The sequence below is a fragment of the Ambystoma mexicanum genome, chromosome 3p (genome assembly GCF_040938575.1).
Source record: "Ambystoma mexicanum isolate Mex_15411 chromosome 3p, UKY_AmexF1_1, whole genome shotgun sequence".
Lineage (NCBI taxonomy): Eukaryota > Metazoa > Chordata > Amphibia > Caudata > Ambystomatidae > Ambystoma > Ambystoma mexicanum.
Window position 1 is genome coordinate 1,019,161,664 of NC_090925.1, and position 11,738 is coordinate 1,019,173,401.

At 47.0% G+C, this 11,738-nt stretch overlaps 1 non-coding gene across 1 annotated transcript; it reads right to left on the reverse strand.

The window, feature by feature from the left end:
* Nucleotides 1-546: 546 nt before the first annotated feature.
* Nucleotides 547-681, reverse strand: LOC138581617 (small nucleolar RNA SNORA49). Its single transcript, XR_011304679.1, has one exon. It is a non-coding gene; the product is annotated as a small nucleolar RNA SNORA49 (small nucleolar RNA).
* Nucleotides 682-11,738: the final 11,057 nt, after the last annotated feature.

Here is an 11,738-nt window from a genome sequence, read left to right on the forward strand (position 1 = left end):
GATATCGAGAGTATCAGATATAGAGGAATAGAGCATGGAGAGGGCTGTGTCAGGGTGGGAGTCAGCCGAGGGGGGAGAAGGGGGCGAGATGTGCCTGAACCTTGAATAAAGTTCAGGAATGCTCTGAAATTTGGATGATTCAGAATTCGAATGAAAAGGTTTGTCCAAGGGGATTCATTAATATTAATTTCACGGTGTATGTAGTTGTGTGAGGTGTTCTCAAATACTGCTTTAAAAAATATGAAAGCATATTCTGCCAGCACTGTTCTACACAAAAGCTGTTTCTCATGTATAATCACAAGTGCAAGTGTAAAACTGATGCTAAACTCTCCAATTTAATATAGGGATTGCTTAAAAAAAAAATCTAGCTCAAGACGACGGGCCTCATTACAAGAAGGGTGGAATGTGTTTAACAGCGCCGGTAATGGTGCCGGCACCGTTAAACCCATTCCGCCCTATTATGAGGTTTCCTCGCGGGACCCGCTCTGGACGTCTGGTTTTACCAGACGTCCAGAGCGGGTTCCACGAGGGGACCAGGGCGGGCCCGTTGTTAGCTCCCTCCCCATTCCCATTGAGCCCTATGGGGGCTCGAATGGGGAAGGACTGGTCTCAGGTTCCCTGAAGGCGGAAATACCGGGCCCTCCAAAGTCCGAATGGCCCGGTATTTCCCCATTCAGGGAACCCGGACACGTTTTGGAGGTAGCCATGCCCTTATTAAGGGCATGGCTACCTCCAAAGTCGTAATGAGACCCGACATATTTGACATGCAACCAAATCTATATATGTATTTGTGAACGTGTGTTTGACTGTTCGGGGTTGACTCCAGCCCCATAACAGTTGCTGGGCTGAAATGTTGGGCCAAGGTTGGTATACCAGTCTAGGGTGTACTGGCGATAGTGAAATTTCACCAACCCCACCCGTTCGCCCTGAACAGGGGTGGAGCGGGGTCCGGACCAGTATCAGCAATTTCAGGTCATTGCCGATTTTGTGATTTTTCAAAAATAGTAAGATAGGACACAATAAAACATACACTAGGCTTCTGCAGATACCCACGTGCATGTCAACTACAGAAAGCCGGGTTGTACCGCAAGTAAATGATAAAGAGCAGAAGTGAACAAATCACATAATTAATTAAGGACTGGTAGAATGTGTGAATGTGGAATGTCTTGGTGTTTGCTTTGCATCTACAGATCTCCCACAAATGAAGCCGTCCGTGACATGAAACCTCAAACACATACATATATAACACCTCTAGATCAAGGATCATGCCACTGATCTCACTGGGCTATGGTCATCGCTATGAGAATGCCGGTGCTGTAAAGAAAATGCAGATAACGGAATAACCATCACGTTTATCGCCCTACTGCATTACGAGGTTGAAGGTGACATTGAGGCAACATCGCTAGACCCTGACTGTAGGTTTTTCCTACATACTGCCTCCGAAAAATGAGATTTTACTACTTACTGGAAGACTTATTTCCCATGATAAATACCCAATGAATGGGGATTAACACATCTACTTTTCCCCTCCTCATCTGACAGATCCGAGTAGTGTTAACAGAATTTGACTTAGTGGTATATGCTCTGAAAATACTGCCAAACTGTTATCGAGGCCCTATGTGTCGGAAACCTTAGGGTTTCAGACAGTAAAACCCAGAAGCCCCTCCCACTCCTCTTGAGCGCCTTTGCTGCTCCTGCCCTGACTCCATCATGTGGCATGCCACAGAGTGCTGTGCTTACGGATCAATTCCAGAAGACACTCACTGTGGTCTTTCAGACTAAATCATGCTTCACAGTGGATCTAAGGTGGGCTGTTATATCAGGAGTGCATGCAGTGATGCTTCTGAAATGGACACATCTCATCAGTGGTTTGGCGAGGCCACAGGCCAAGCAGAAGCAGTGCACCACCTGCTCTTTCTCTTCTCCACTGAAGGCTCAACACCGACATTGGGAGCATGCAGGAGGACAATCAACACAGGACTTTATTTGACAGTGTTCCCTGTCCCATATTGACTGCATTAGAGAATGGGCCTGCCTCCACCATAGCTGCAGCAGCAGCAGAGGCAAGAATTGATGCTCCGGAAAGGAGATCATTAGGTGAACTGCACTGACAAAACATGAATAATGGAAGGACTCTCGAGCATTGGGATAACTGCAGCAGGACACATAGGGAGGAAACTTGGCAAAACACTGGGCATTTGAAGGCTTCAAATAGTGTTACTGATCATGCAGGGGGAGGCAAGGCCATACCTACAACTGGTGGGCATATGGAGACTTGCCAAACTGACCTTTAATTAATTAAATCACCTTTAATTAGACTAAACTGGCAAAAACGCATATTAGGCCTTTGCAAGTTGGCATTATATGTCCCTGTGCCTGTGGAAATTACCTGCCATCTTTGGGAACTTACAGTGTCTGCTTTACTGAGCAATGTAGAAAACTCCCGACCACGTCTCAGAGTCCTTCCATCAGCGTCCGTAAACAAAGTCACTTGCCCAGTGTGCATTAAAATACACTCTTTTAAATAATGTGTCTGTCATCAGCTGTCAGTCGCATTGAAGACGTCTTGCGGCTAAAACGATGTCTAAAATGCATCCAATCGTGGATGACGAGCCCCTCCCCGAAATTAAATCCACCAAAACAGAGTTTCTGCTCAGTGGCAACTCATCTAGAAAGATGCTCATCTAATCATAGCTATCCTACAAGAATCCTGAAGGGTTCCTGCTGAATCTATCCCTGACTGCCAAATTGCTGGAGTGTACAGTCAATTGCAGACTGCCTTCTACAGCATATCATCAACAAAAAAAAAAGAACGTCTGCTATTTATGCAAAATAAAAGCTATTCTTCCTCCACCAGACTGCAGGAGTGCTGTCAATTCACTGGCACTATTGCACGAGATGGGGTAAACCACTCCTAAAAGGAGTCCCCGATTCAGCCCTCACACCTCTCAGAGTGATTCACCACATCGCACCGCAGCAAGAGTGATCACGAGAATCAGGAAGTTAAGTAACATGTTTAAGTAGTTAAAGTGTACCTCCACCACACCAAGGGGTGGACTGGGAACCAAAACAGGCCCTGGAAACGTTTTTCAAAGTGGCTGCATATTACACAGTGCGAGCCGGCCCAACACCTTCCATGTAGCAACATTTGGAAATAAAATAGGCAACCACACAGGAGATGCCCATGATTGAGATGCCCATCGGGAAATATCCCGACTTCCCTGGAGACCAGTCCATCACTGCTCAGGGCACTTCACTGGCTGGACATATTCAAAACTACATGCATTGGGGGTCATTCCGAGTCGGGCGGTAAGGGTTAACGGTCACCGTTAACGAGACCGGTGCCGTTAAACCCTTACCGCCCTACTCCGAGTTCCCTTTGCGGGTTGGTACTTAACGCCTGCTTTTTTACGGTGCCGTAATTAGCGCCTTCCCCATTCCCATTGAGCCCTATGGGGCAAAAATGGGAATGGGGAAGGGCCCTTGGTGAATGGGGAATTACCGACCCCGCCAACCTTGGAATGGGGCGGTAATTCCACCATTCACCATGGAGGAGTCGGAAAGATAACGGCGTCAACCAAGGCGCTATAAGCGCCTTGGTTAACGCCAGGGTCGGAATGAGGCCCATTGTGTCTAAGGCACTATCGACGCAAGCATCACCTTACCTGGTTAAAAGGAACGTCATCTCCGCCACGCAGCCATACATTTGCAAGGATGGAAATAAAAAATAAAAAAATGCTGAAAGCAAAAAGATGGGGCGCAGGCATTCTCCCGCCAGTCATCTGCATTGTGCTAGCATGTCACTGACAACACCACAGTTCATGAAAGATCAACAAGTCTTACTGTCCAGACAGTTACCTATCTGGCTAACAGCGTTCGTCCTTGGATCTCCGACCAACCATTTTCCAATCATCATCTATTTATACGTGCTGCAATATACCCTTACCCGTGCACAGTTGCTTCTTAGATAAATTTGCATTTTTATAAAAAAACAAATACAAAAATACAACATTCTTTTCTAAAAATGGCATTGGTGCAGTGTGCTTTAAAATTAACGATTTACCATAATTTTCTGAGAAATATTTTGAGGAATAATCCATAATCCCATGTAAAGTGGTATTTGAATCCCGCCACATTTTGTCAGGTGTTACGGGTTGTGTGTATTGAAACAAACTTGTCTAAATAGTTACTAATTACATTTAGCAATAATTAATGTTTTGAGTTCTCCACTAGCATTCACATTGAGAGTTTTGGTTGTGTGGTGGTGAGGTGGTGGTGTGGAGATGGATTATGTTCAATCATAAGGAAATACAAGCAGGACAACAACTAGTGTGAGAGGACGTAGGAGGGTACCAAATTGGCCTTGTTGGTAGATGTATGGGTGTGGGGACAGCAAACGTCATAGTCTCTTAGAAAGGCACATATCTGAGCTCAGTACAACCAAGGGTTAACTGGCAAATACGGAACTCTGGAGATTTCCCGGTAGGCCTCTGCACCCTGGGCCGCTTTTGTGTGATATTTTCAAATTTTCCATTGGGAAAAGGGTTGGGCTTGCTGAAAATGTGTAGTTTGGGGCCTCTTTGAAAAAGATTTCCGTGGCCTCTTTTGGTACCCAGTCCACCCCTGGATACAGCGGTTGTGGAATGGAGGTTAGAGTACTTGCTCAGAAGGATGTGTGAATCTCAGGTCTCCTCACAATATTTTGGCAAGAGATTCTGTCACCTATCTCAGCTTCCAAGAATATCTTTTAAAGGACACGGCTTGAGTACATTTGATCCAGAAGGGAAGCCATGATTTATATGCCTTTAGCGCTGCTGTGCTCCCAACTGCAGGCACGATAAATGGGATGTGCGGGAAGCAGGACTCTGAGATATGTTCCCTCGCCCAGTGATGTCATCTGTAGTGCTATTAGGATAAGAGTTGAATCTGGAGAATATAGATTCCTCGCTTGGGCTCAGAAAGAGTATGTACTTTGATGGTCAGGTGACCAGGGAGTCAAGAGGAGTAAGGGGAGTGTAGCCGTGATGGTGCCATGTGGCTGAGGAAATAAAGACAGTGGAAAGCCTGTGAAAGGGGCACTCCTCTAACCACACACTGTGAGTCTGGTGTGCTTATTGTGTTCTGTCACCAGGAGGCCCTGCCCACAGGCTCCCGAAATCACACTGGTGACCAGGGTGGGATGCGTTTAACCCACCGGCACGAACACTGCACCGGCGTGTGTGCATACTGAAGGAAGCCACACCATGACGTACGATACCATAAGTCGTTCATTCCCTACATCGCGGGCTTCTGCATCTCAGCTTGAGGCTACACGTCGCTTATTCCAGACTTATTGCATCAGTCTGATTGACCCAGGCACACAACAGAGGCTACACGCGATGCCCGGCACATTTTATGAGAAGACATAAAGAACGCTGAGGGATTACTGCGTATGCGTGGCAAAGTGCAACAGATCCAAGCAGTGCACAGACACACCACTGAATCAAGAAAAAAAGCAGCAGGGGGAAAATTACACACAAGGAGACAGCAAACTACCCAACAATCCACTGCTAAAGAGAGAAGAGCCCAGCAATTTCTGGTGAACAGTAAGAGAAAAGAAAAGGGGAACCATGCTGCAAGGGTGAACTGAAAGGCGCAACAACAGCTCCTGTGACCACACACTAAACTACACACCCAACAACATAAAAGACAAGGCCAGGCATGAATAAGCAGACAAGATGGCGTCTTACTCAGCAGTATGCCGAGCCAGTACACAGGGTCAAGAACAAAACCCTGACACCAGCATTTGGCTGGATAGAACTCAAGGCACATTCATCAAACCGTTTGAACCATTTGGACTCAGAGCGTCACTCCACTGGGAACTCTGGATTCAGCAGTTCATACTCAGCATGAAGTCGAGAAAGGTCCTAGACCCAGAGGAAAAGCAGACATTGTTGATGCTCAAACTGGGCACCATGGCACTGCGTCTGTACAATGCGCTACTGAACAAAGGTACAGAAGATGATTATGATACAGCTAAACTAGTACTGACTGACAAGGAAGTTCAAACCTCAACTGAGCCCAGGCTTTGAGAGGTTCAAAATGAATCAAGAGAGACAGCGCCCGAGCGAAAACATTGACGATTTTCATGGCCGCCTCTGTGAGATGGCAATTGGGTCCGTCCGGCAACAGGTTATCCATGGCCTATCGTCGAAAAAACTCTGCAGAACAATACTCTCAGAGACACACCTTACTATGTGACACCAGTGGGAGAGAACCGACGAACATGTGATGGAGATGGAAAAAACGATCAGCCAACAACCACTGGACACAGAAAACCCAGGTAACTGCATAATGACCATCAACACATTCTGACAAGGGAAAAAACAAACAGAAGCGAATACTGGGGAACCAGGAGAATGCCTGTGGTGTGGAGGACAACAGCACAAGGAAGGCCCATGACCAGCACTAGGAACCATGTGTCACAAATGAGGCAAGATGAATCTCTTTGCAGCAGTATAGCTGAGCTCCCAAAGCCCGAACGAGCAGCCAACCAAGACATGTCCAGGAAATGGAGGAATGAAACACACCAGAGACACAACCAGGCATACCGATCCCACTAACAAGAACCCCAAACACATTGCCAATCAACACAACCACACCACAAACTAAGCTGACAGGCACGAGCGGTGGATGCAGAAGATGACAAATCCAACAGTGATTAGGACGATCAGTTGAGCAGAGAGTCATCTCTGGAAACGGAAACCCTGCCACAGGAGAATGAGGAAAGAAGTAATACACATGATCTCTGCAATTAATCCATGGCAAGAAAAATTTCACATAGCTAGAAGTCCCACTGCACCTGTGTAGTCCTGGCAGATGAGACACCAGTGAACAGGATGATAGACATGGGGGCTACAGTGAATGTCCTGCTGGAAAGCAAATATGAGGAACTTCACCCACGCCCGGTCCTACAAAGAAAATCATTACAGCTTTTCGCCTATGGGTGTAATAGGCTCTTTCAAGACAAGAAAAACATACGGGGACGAGAGCTGCCGAACATGAGTATATGTAGTAAATGCGTAAATGCAGGAATTGACACTCTACTCAGCTTCCCCACAGCAGAGAAGCTGAAGCTCATCATTTCACATTCGTATTAAAACACCCAAGACATAGACCGCCTATTGGAAAAGCAAAAGAAACTATTCCAGGGGATTGGATGTCTGAAATGGTGCACAGTGAAGCTTCACATTGATCACATTGGGGAACAGAGGGCCGTCCCACACTGAAGAGTGCCATTCCACATGAGGGCAGATGTAAAGGCCGAACTCAACAAATTGGAAGACCTCCACATAATTGAAAAACCACAGGACCGACATGATGGTTGTGCCCCATGGTAGTCACAGCAATGCCAAAGCAGCCCCAAGTGGTGCGCATCTGCATAGCTATGCATTTACCCAACATAGCTTTAGGATGGGAGAGACACATCACGGGAACGATCGACAAACTGATTGTGGACCACACAGGGGCCACCATCTTGCAAGTTAGATCTAAGCTCAGGATACCATCAAATCCACCTGACCAAAGAGTCCTGCTATATCACTACCTTCTCGTCACACCTAGAATTACAGAGATACTGCCGACTCAACTTCCAGATCTCATCAGCGGCAGATGTCTTCCAGAATGAAATCAGAAAAGTACTACAAGTTCTACCGGGAGTCACAAATGTAAGTGATGACAATCTGGTATACGGGAATACTGAAGTCAAAAATAACTCATGACTGGCGGCAGTGCTACAACAGCTTGAGGAATTAGGGCTCACCCTCCATGCAGGCAAATGCAGGTTTGTAAAGTCTTCAATGAGAAGGGAGTGTCCCCCTGATCCAAGCAAGGTGGCAGTCATCAAAAATGCCTGAGCACCCAACAGTGCCACTGAGGTCCGCAGCTTCCTCGAGATGGCGACCTACTGCAGCAGGTTTATCCCCAAACTGGCCACCATGGCTACACACCTAAAGGAAACTCACCAAGTCAAGAGCAGTGTGGGAGTGGAACGATACCCATGAAGCAGTGTTCAAGCGCATAACACTCGCTGTCGGGGGATGCCACAATGGCCATCTTTGATACAACCTGAGAGACTGAGCTACTAGTGGATACCAGCCCGGTCGGGCTCAGAGCGGTTCTGACCCAAAAAGACTTAGCCCATGGAAAATACGCACATTGAAAATGAAGCACTGGCCATCCTGTGGGGATGCCGACATTTCCACGTCTAGATCATAGGGCACCCAGTGAAGGTGCTAACAGACCACAAGCCACTGGTGTTCATATTCAAAGGGTCTGCACCACATCCTCCAACAAGGATAGAACGCTGGATGCTCCAACTTCAACAATTTGACTTTGATGTACAGTACCAAGCAGGGGCGGACAACCCGACTGACTTTCTGTTGCGACATCCGAGGCTGGCTACCGCGATGGAGTGCAAGTCGGCGAAGGAAATGGAGGACCATCTCTGCCACATCATAGCATGTGCCCAGCGGAAAGTGATGCACTTACCGGAAATGATAACAGAAACATATGACATCTGTCTCCAGATCACCAAAGAGGCCATAAATACAGGGGAAATTCAAGAACTACCTTACAGCGATGGCTCACAGCACCGCACAGGCCCAAGAGCTCATACAAAGACTTTACGGTATCAGACACAAACACCAGTGTCCCCCGCAAGAGCTAATACTAAAAGGACACCGTGTTATAGTGCCCACAAGCCTACAAAACAGAGCACTCCGGTTGGCACATGAGGGCCACCAAGGAATAGTAACGACACAAGCGTTCCACAAATCAAGAGTATAGATGCCACAGATTCAACAGAAGGTCATTGCACTGGTAGAGACCTGCACATCGTGCCAAGCAGTCACTCGGAACCCCCTGATCCAATTGCCAGCCCACACTGCAGCCAACGGAGATGGGATGCCACAAGCATACATTTCTGCACCATTGCAAATGACACATACCTTCTCCTTAGCCGTACACAAGTTTACAAGATAGGTGTAGCCGGTGTGTTCCATCGATGCATCTTCAGGGACAACGGCACTGGTGAAGTTGTTTGCCATTCATGTGATACCATCATCAATCAAGTGTGACAATGACCTGATGTTCGGAAGCAAAATATTGTGTGTTCATTGACGACATGGGAGTTTGACACCACCACATCACGCCATACTGGATCCAGGCCAACAGGGGTACAGGTAGGTTCATGTCATCGATCAACAAGGTAGTACGGATAGCCAAACACAAAGGTAGACCCTGGCTCCCGGAGCTCTACCCGTTCCTCTGATCATACATGCAAACACCACACTAATCAACTCGAGTTAGCCCAGCAGCACTCATGTTCAGAATACCATCCAAGCAGGACTCCCCCTGCACCACACTTGGATCCCACCAGGTACGGATAGCCAAACACAAAGGTAGACCCTGGCTCCTGGAGCTCTACCCGTTCCTCTGATCATACTGGCAAACACCACACTCATCATCTCGAGTTAGCCCAGCAGCACTCATGTTCGGAATATTCATCCAAGCAGGACTCCCCCTGCACCACACTTGGATCCCACCACAAGTGGAAGAAGACCAAGTCAAACTACAATGACAGGAACACAACCAAAGAGAGAGTAGAGCAAGGAGAGCAACACCCAACCTACTACAGGTGAAAAATGGGGAAAATGGCTCTCCCGTATGAATCGCAACCTTGGACCATCACCCACAAGAACCACTGAATGGTGACGGCTGCCCGAGGACCAGAGACAGTGATGCGGAATGCATCCCAGTTCCGAAGGATACCCACAACCACCTGGCAAGAGATTGCAGAGAGCTTTTCGACACTGACTGCCCATACCCCATCTGACCTAGAGTGCCAAACAGACGGAGTAGCAGAGTTGCCTAGCCCGACACCACAACTGCAAACCGAAGCAAGAGAAGAGCCAGAACTCCTGGGATGGAGGAGACCACGAAGAGGGAGGGCAGCAGTTGCTACTCACTCCATTCAGCAGCCAGCACTATCTACACAGCTGCAAGGTTTCGTATTGCAAGGGATCTATCGATGAGCAGGTGAGCTCAGGACGCAACAGTGTTTATGTGTGCTTGCCAGCAGATGAAGTGGAAGACATCTGCCAAGTTAAACCTGCCCGTTATTTTGTTGCCAATTTGGGGAGGGATGTGATGGTCATGTGACCAGGGAGTCAAGGGGAGCGTCGCCGTTACAGCCCCATGTGACCTGAGAAATAGTGAAAAGCCTACAAATGGGACACTCCTCTAACCACACACTGAGAGTCCTGTGTCCTTATTGTATTGTGTTCCCCCACCGGGAGGCCCTGCCCACGGGCTCCCTACATACTGGACAGCCATGTTATGTCACCGAGTTAACGGCCTTGTGTTGGTGCTCTGTTGTTGATGTACTCTCTCTCCCACACACATAGATGCACAAAGACAAACACACCAACACACAAAGGCACACGTGGCCAGTGATTTCATGTTATGCTAAACTGTCCAGATTTTCTGGCTTGTGTTCATTGTCCCGGAAGCAGCCCAGGGACGTCATTTAAGGGTCGCCAGAGGTCGCAACTGCGACCTCTGATGTCTCCCTTGCAATCTCTGTGGTCTCCCTTGCGACCTCTAAATAAATAAAATGTCCCCAAAAAAAAGTTCTTTTTTTTTTTTTGTAATGCAAGCTCCTGGGCTGTGGGCAGCACCATGTGCCTCTTTACTTCTGGAGTGGCTGCCTTTCTTATTCAGGCCCCTTAAAAAAAGAAGAAAAAAAAGAACAGGAGTGCCACAAGTCTAACACTTTCAGCAGTGACCTTAAATAAGAAAGAATAGGAATACCACATAATGTGTCTTTCTGGAATTCTATACAATAATTGCTAGACTCATTAAAGGTTTATTTCAGGCACACTTCAGGGGGTGAGTCACTGATATAGTCTGTTCTTAAACACCTCAACTCAGCCTTTCATCCTTCTGAGGTTGATAAATGAGTAGCATGGGTAATATTGGGTGTGTATTTTTTCTATACAAAGTACTTAAGCGTAAGTGCTATATAATAACACATCATTATCTTTTGGTCATGGAGATCTGCTTGCATTCACAGTAATTTGGTAATATGAGCCTATACACTTTGATCTTAATGATACATATGGCAATCCATTCTTGTATGAAATGTACATTACATTATAGTGATCTCGTAACCATATTTCTCGTAGTGTACAATGCTATGTGATCCCACTTTCTGTTTTGTAAACGGGCGAAAGGTTGTGTTCTATCGCTTCCTGCAATATCACTTCGGGGTGGGGGGTCAAAGGTCATGTGATGTCACTTCCGCTACCCCTGGCATTTTGGTGAAATGACATCCCTGAAGCAGCCTCTCTGGGACCTGGGAAAGACATGGCTATGCTTGTTCTTTAGGACATTTCTTGGGATGGACAGCTGCTGAACACCATTACTTGAGGTTGAAGTATTACCCAATTCAGTGTTAGTATCCTCAGAGATCATACTCTGTTCTATTTACACGTTAGATTTCAAGCTCAGGGAAGCAAACTATGGCTTCACGGGTCTCTTCTGCCAAATCACTTCTTATGACATCTCTCTGTTGCAAGCAAAGCATTTCAAATGGTAAAACGGTCGGGAAAGGGAAAGTGGGAGTTACAGTTGTCCCTTTAGAAATGCAAACAGAGTGATTAGAAATGGTGGGGTTGGGGGATGGGTTCTTAAAGATT